The sequence below is a fragment of the Solea solea genome, chromosome 2 (genome assembly GCF_958295425.1).
Source record: "Solea solea chromosome 2, fSolSol10.1, whole genome shotgun sequence".
NCBI classification, from domain to species: Eukaryota; Metazoa; Chordata; class Actinopteri; order Pleuronectiformes; family Soleidae; genus Solea; species Solea solea.
The window spans coordinates 21,481,858-21,489,098 of record NC_081135.1 but is presented as its reverse complement, the minus strand read 5'-3'; the positions used below and the strand labels follow the sequence as shown (position 1 = coordinate 21,489,098).

Genomic DNA, 7,241 nt, shown 5'->3' with positions numbered 1-7,241 from the left:
TGAGAGTTCAATGTGCATTATGAGTCTGAGTCAGTTCAGATTTGATTTGGATATAATTGCAGCTTTGCAAAAATGGTCCAGTTTCCTGAATGTGACGGTTTGATGGATAACAGTTTGGCTCCTTCTTGTGACATAAAAGTGTGGCTACAGGAAAGGCTTTACAAAAGAGGTGTCAAACTCGCGTCAATCGATTTAATGTGGCATGTGTCGCATCAAAACAAACACCTTCATTTTGAAATTATGTAAAATATCATCACAATTGTTTGTCATGTATATCACCACAGAATTTCATGATATAGTTTTAAGATAATATCGCCAACCCCTACTGTTGTTTTTCCCCACAGTTTGACTTTCACTTTACTTTTCACTTTACTGGCCCCTCCTTATCAGACCTGAAGCTCATGTGCCCCCCAGGTCATTTGGGTTTTGAGACCCCTGCTTTATAGGTTTGTTGGGGGCTTCTTTTCTCTGGCCTGCAGAGAGCCCCAACCTCAACCTCATCCAACTATGGCACTGTATGTGAGCCAGGACTTATCACCCACCATCAGTGTTGGACCTCACTAATGCTCTTGTGGATATATGGGCACAAATCCTTTAGTCTTGTTCCAAATCTGATGGAAACCAAAAGAATGGAGGCTGCTACAGCATGTAAATGCCAGTGGTGTTGGACTGGCCTCTATTCTAGAAGTACACATGGGTGCACAGTGTATTTGGCAAACACATTCAATGGTAAATGATGATAATTTTTCAACTGAACCGCAATTGTAAACAAACACATAAACCTCAGACTGTGTTGATCATGCATTTTACAGACTATGATATTTAGCATATGGAAATAGCCTATGGGCAAGTACTTTTCTAAGTTATCTTAACAAACTGTTGCCACTCCACAAACGGTTTGATAGACATCTTTTGCCAAAGCTGCTGTGCCCAGTGCAGTGCTTCTCTTTTCTTTTAACGCAGTGTTTTCAAATCTATTACTTTGTACACTGAGCACGATACTTGTGTTCAGTACCACAGGGTTATAAACATTATTTAAGCACTTATTTACATGTCCATAACTTTTCAACTAGACAAGCCACAAATCTTCGTCTTCCATTACATTAAAAACATCTTCAATGCCGGGGCGTGGTTGTGAAATCAAAACTTGCATTAAATAGATTCTTTGATGTCATTGTTTGTGTGTGAAACGTGTTGTTGAAAATGTTGATGCTGTACAATATTTGTAGGAGCCAGTATTGAGTTAATTTAGTTTAGGGTTAGTTGAACTGATTAAGGCAGGATTACTTGTTACAGTGTAATTTGTGAACATTTGAAGAAGTTGGGCTTTAGCCTTTGAGTACATATTCTTGTGTAGCACCCTTAGCCTTTCTGTACGAAAGCACATTAACGACACTCATATTCTTTCTAGGTTCGGGAAGCCGGACACCTTAATCATTCAAATGACCCAAAGTTAGGAAGTGAACAATTGACAATTTATTGCCTCACCATTATGAACTTGCAATAATGAAAATAAAATACAAAAAAAGAGCTCTTTTGGGAAAAATAAATAAATAAAATTTAAATAAAAGTGTCTTCTTTTAAATTTGAAGAGTACAATTACCCAGGTAGATTGTGTGTGTTTTGTGTTCTTATCTATGTCAGAGAGTGAAGTGAGTTGATGGTCTGTTGTTCTCCGGAGCGGATCCCACGGCCGGCCACACCGTGCCTCTTCTCAGTCAATTGATCGTCCTAGCTCGCCACTGAACATCCCAGGATTCAGAATCAGAATGCTCTATTCCTTAATCTGGCAAAAAAAAAAAACAATCTAAACACATATTGCAGAAAACATATTGTTACTACCATATCTGATCATCACATGACCTCATACTACTTGTACTCTGAATATCTTCCACGTATGTATACCAGTGGCAGGATACACAGTATAATCGTCTAATCGCTGTTAACATTTACATTTACCATATAAATATTTTTACCATTACACAATTCTCCATCATGAAGTTACATTTTAATTTAGACTTATTTACCTTTGTAGAGCTATATTTATATTTTAAACAGCTCCTTTTAATCAATGTGTATCTTTTTAACTGTAGCATATGTGTATATTAACTTTTTTAACTGTGAATGAACTGTATTCAATTGTTTTACCAACATAAATGTTTTAAATAATCACAGTAAAACAAATCACAATATAACAATCATCAGTTAGAAAGTATTTCTGTCAACAGAATCATGCATCATGTGCTATTTCTATTTCCCTCATTGACTACAGTGATGGCACGTTGGCTTAACCACCTACCTTTAAGCATCCACGTTGAATACTAGAATACCTGAGCAGCATAACTGCTGGCACGACTCATGACTAGCGTTAGCATCTCGCTAACATCGCTAGCGCCAGATTCTCGCTAACATCACTAGCGTTAGCCTATCGCTAACATCGCTAGCGTTAGCCCATCGCTAACATCGCCAATTATTATACACAATTATAAACACAATACCACAGTGAGTTTGAACATTAAATAGCGTAATAGCTGTAACTCCGACTGTCTTTTATGAAAGTATTTCAATAAACAACAAAACTTTATCAACAAGATAATAATGAGGCTTAGCCTCCTAACATGTAGCAACCATGCTTACCGGAGCTCATACAGAAGGTTTGCATGGTGAAACAGTTCTTCTTATCCAAAAGAAAATACAAAACTCGATCCTCACTGTGTTAATCTCACTGCATTCATCAAGTCATTACATCGATTCATCGGCGTCTCGTATCAAAGAGAACGCAGCGCACTCCGCGACCATGACAATGGGTATCGAAATGATGCGCCACCTTGTGGTGAGCATGTTAAACACCACTAAATTACATAGATGGGTCTAGAAATCATGTGGGTTACACTTGCAATGAAAGGAACGTGGCTTTGTGGACCTTTGATGTTAAATTAGATAAAGGGTACCATGATGGACCCTTTGATATCTTTGACAGCTATGAATAGATAGAGGGAAGGTTGATATGTACTAGAAAATATCTAGCATTTTGGGTTGGTGGACGTGTTCGTAAGAAGCTGTGTTTGGTTTGGTGTAAAAAGGTTTTTGACTGTTATGTTACTGTTAAATCAAAAGACCACAACCTGGAACATCAAGGGAATATTCCTCTTTGTTGTTGGTAAGAGAGAGGCTTGGATATATGTAGATGGAAATGTAACCTGGTTGTACGGCAAGTGGAAATAAATGTACAAACCCCTTACATGACTATTTTGCCTTGGTGATTGAGGAAATGAAACAGTATACGAGTCAAGCCCATATAGGAACCTGCCTAGAGCTAACGAATTTGGGTGCCTTTGGCATTAAGTGTACCACTACAATATTGATCCCCACATGTAATTTAAATTTAAATTTTAACTTTATATATATGTATACATATATATATATATATATATATATATATATATATATACATATTAATGTATATATTATATATATATTATATTATATAATATATAAAGGCAGTTTATATCAATATATATTATATTATATAATATATATATATATATATACATATATAAATATAAACCCCTATATGTTTTTATTTTTTATTTTTTATTATCATTATAATAATAATAATAATAATTATTATTATTATTATTAGGTTTATGTCAAAATTGAATGGTTTGAGACACACTGACTCAAACCCAGTGGTGATTTTCAGTGTTCTCTCCACAGGATTTGATTTAATGTAACTTTAATTTTGTTGCTAGGCTGATTCTTAGTTGATGTCATTGATTCAAAGGAAAGAGGCCTGGAATCGTAGTCATACCTCCAGTCACTAAAAAAACAATCTTTACTGAACTGTGTACACACACGCGCGCACACACACACATACACAAAGCCTGTCCTCATTGGTTAACTGCTGCTTGACAACCGGGGGGGGCACTCGGAGGGGAAAATCTTCTCATCGCCATGGCTACAGGGACCAGAGATGACGGCACCAGCATTAATTATTTTAGCACCAGGAGCAACTGAGGCTGATGCCTGGTGGGACAGTGATGGAGGGCCAATAGTAATTAAACAGTGTCTGCTCTCACGTTTCTCTTTTTGTGCCTAGAGTGTGTAAGCAGGAGGTCGTGATGTTCTCCACTAATTACTGCATGTTAAATTTTTCATCTTTGCTCTCATTGGTTTGATTATTTGACTACACTGATCAGAAGCGAAAACAGATTTAGATGTCAGTTTTTGTTGTTGTTTTTTTGCCTTGTTTCTGTTCATGTTTTGTTTACTCTGACGACCATTAGTGCCACAATCCCTTTGCACCTGTTTGATTTCAGATCACTCAAGGGTAATTTTATGCTGAGGTTGTTGTGCTAAAATCCAAATAAGTGAGCTGTTTCTGTATTGAGCTTCCATGGTGTTCATTAGCACATTTCTGTGAGAGAGAATAAAATAGTTGTTGGGTATGCGGGCACACACACACACACACACGCATGGGAAACATGCATAGATATGGTGATGTACTTGGGACTAACAAGCTTGGCTTTCATTCCCTCACATCCCCCAGTAATACTCTAATTTACTTTAATTGATGACCATTTCAAACCATGGCCTAAGTTCATTCAACTTTAGAGAAGCACAACAATGAAAAGTGAGCTTAACAAAAATACTGGAAGTCAAAAATCTGCCCAAAATCATCACAACCCAGAACATAAGGTTGGTTCTTTAAAAGTTTTCTGAAAAATGTCTCCTCTGTCTCATACATCTTCACCTTGTGCGCTGTGACACCTTGTCCCATAACCAAAAGTCACACACAGAACAGCAGATGCCGAGCAACAGATGCCATGAAAAATCTATAAAACACAGAAAAACAAACAAACAAACAAAAATCACAGTAAATTATTATAAGGCATGTGGCCTGAAAGAAAAGTGAACACAAACAATATGCTCAGTGTTGGCATTGAAATGAAGGTGCATTTTACAGATTCAACAAACACCTCACGGGCTACTGGTTTTGAAAAGAGATTTAAAGTTACTTTAAAGTTTTAGCTCCTTTAATGTGCTCTTTAAGTCCATAACCATCTGCTCCAACTTCCGACTTGAACACGACTCAAATAACAGAAAAGGTGAGACTTTTGGCACAGCTTTCACCTCGTCTGCAGTCACAGGGGAACCACAAAGGAATATTAGGTTTGGGCAGGAAATATACAATATAAGCAATGAAATATTACAACAGTTTTATATTCCCATTTACCCGTACATGTCAGATTTTAGTATGCCACTTTTAACCATACATCAGTGAATTATTTACAGCACTTAGTCAAAGTACTAACATGTATCATATATTAGTAAATTAGTAAACAGTGAAGTATACTTTTAAAGTTTACCAGAACTAACATGTTAACCTTCCACATGCATTCTTACAAACACAAGGCTGGCTGTTATTGTTATAGGTGTTTTTCAGACCTCACCAACTGTCTTATTATTCCAAGACTTTTTTTTATAGACCTGTGAAAAGTATGTGCTCTAGTTGAGTATAAATGCCAAAACCTTCCTTTGCTGCCACTTTAATCCTTCAAAATATCCTTATTGCCAAAGGATCGCATTAAACGGATACAACAGTTTTGTGACATCTGCTCTCTTTTTTCTTTATAGGCAATCTGGTTCATGAATCCTCTTCTGAATGTACAAAAAAAAAGTGTATTGTATGTTTCATATTACCCCAGTTCCCAACCTTGCGTTTTTGAGCTTTGTGCTGCTATGAAGCACTAAATTAATCTGACACAATCTGTAAATGAGCTACAACTTTAATATGTGGTGATGGGATATGAGTCATTCTATGAAAAGCAGATAACTGTGTGTGTGTGTGTGTACCTATACTCCTCCATTTACATGAAGCCAGAGTTTGATTTTAGCTCTGATGTGATATGCTGCGCTGACAGTGGCTTTTTAATCTTTTGGTTTTTCCTGTAAAACGATGAGATCATTGCTCCAACAGAGAAGTCTTGCTCTACTCCAACATGTTTTATGCAGCGATGACATCATGCTCCTGGAAGCCTTTCGCTTCACTCTTCACTGAAGGTCATGTGAAGCAGAAACCAGACTGAGGCAGAGAGAGAGAGAGAGAGAGAGAGAGTGGTGGTGAACAATGGCAACATTTCATTTTCAAATCCTCCAAATCGCAGTTTTCTAGTTTGTGCTTCTGGTGATTTTCTCCAAAGTTCTGTGAACCAGAAATCTTATCACACATACTGTATCCACCCACACACCAAGCACACACCTACACAGACTCACACCAGATATGAGCGTCCCACATGGATAGACTCAACATGAACACACATGCCTACTTGCCCCTCTGAAACTCTCTGCTGTGCACTCTGAAAGTTACCAAACTGCTTTCCGCCTCCTCACCTTCTGTCTCTTCATGTCCGTCTAGCCTTCCATCTTCCTATTCGTCTTTTAATCTACCCATCGCTCATCTGTCCTCCTCTATCTTCATAGTCTGCGAGAGGAGGTACTGGCATGAGAAGCTCTCTTGGCAACAAAACTTGTCTGTGTGTCTGCATTTGGTAAATGTGGAAGGAAAAGAGGACGGAGGAGTGAGAGGAGAAGGAGAGAGAAGGCTACTTGTACACCATTGCACAAAGAACTATATTTTATGACTTATTTCCCATTTGGAGACTCATACGTACAATGCTTTTGGTTGGTTCCAACTGTGTCTAAATTGGGTCTGTTTACATTCAAGTAAATCCGTAACGTGAAATATGCATTAGATGACAGCAGTCTCTGCTTATATTGTAACCATGGAGGTGCAGACAACAAACACCTACAAATACTTGACTGCTTGAGCAACTTATGGCTCTGAGGTGTTTCAGTCTCTTCAAACATAAAACAGATGAGGAGTGAATGATCCTGCCCTTTTATTGACATGACTTACTCCTGCTGGTTGGTTTCGTTTGGAGACAACAGTTTGAATGTAAACACAGATTTAGTATTCGCTATTGTTGATGTGCATTCCCAATGAACACAAAGTGAGTTTTTGTGTAGTGTAATTCATGTCACTGGATAATTTTTAATTTACTTTATGTGCCACAAAACAATCCGGGGCTAACGCTCAAGCTAAGCAACAGCCAACAAACATCCAACTGTGTTAATTTATTCATTTCTGACATGACACTTACTTGGGTCCGGGTTTGCGGAGGCACAGCAGTTACAAGAGGGAGGCCCAGACACTCCTCTTCCCTGCTGTTTCAACCAGC

At 37.9% G+C, this 7,241-nt stretch overlaps 1 long non-coding RNA gene across 1 annotated transcript; it reads right to left on the bottom strand.

The window, feature by feature from the left end:
* Positions 1-1,453: 1,453 nt before the first annotated feature.
* Positions 1,454-2,876, bottom strand: LOC131455215 (uncharacterized). The gene is made up of 2 exons (XR_009239780.1): positions 2,638-2,876; positions 1,454-1,786 (listed from the first exon to the last, which is right to left on the bottom strand). It is a non-coding gene; the product is annotated as an uncharacterized LOC131455215 (long non-coding RNA).
* Positions 2,877-7,241: the final 4,365 nt, after the last annotated feature.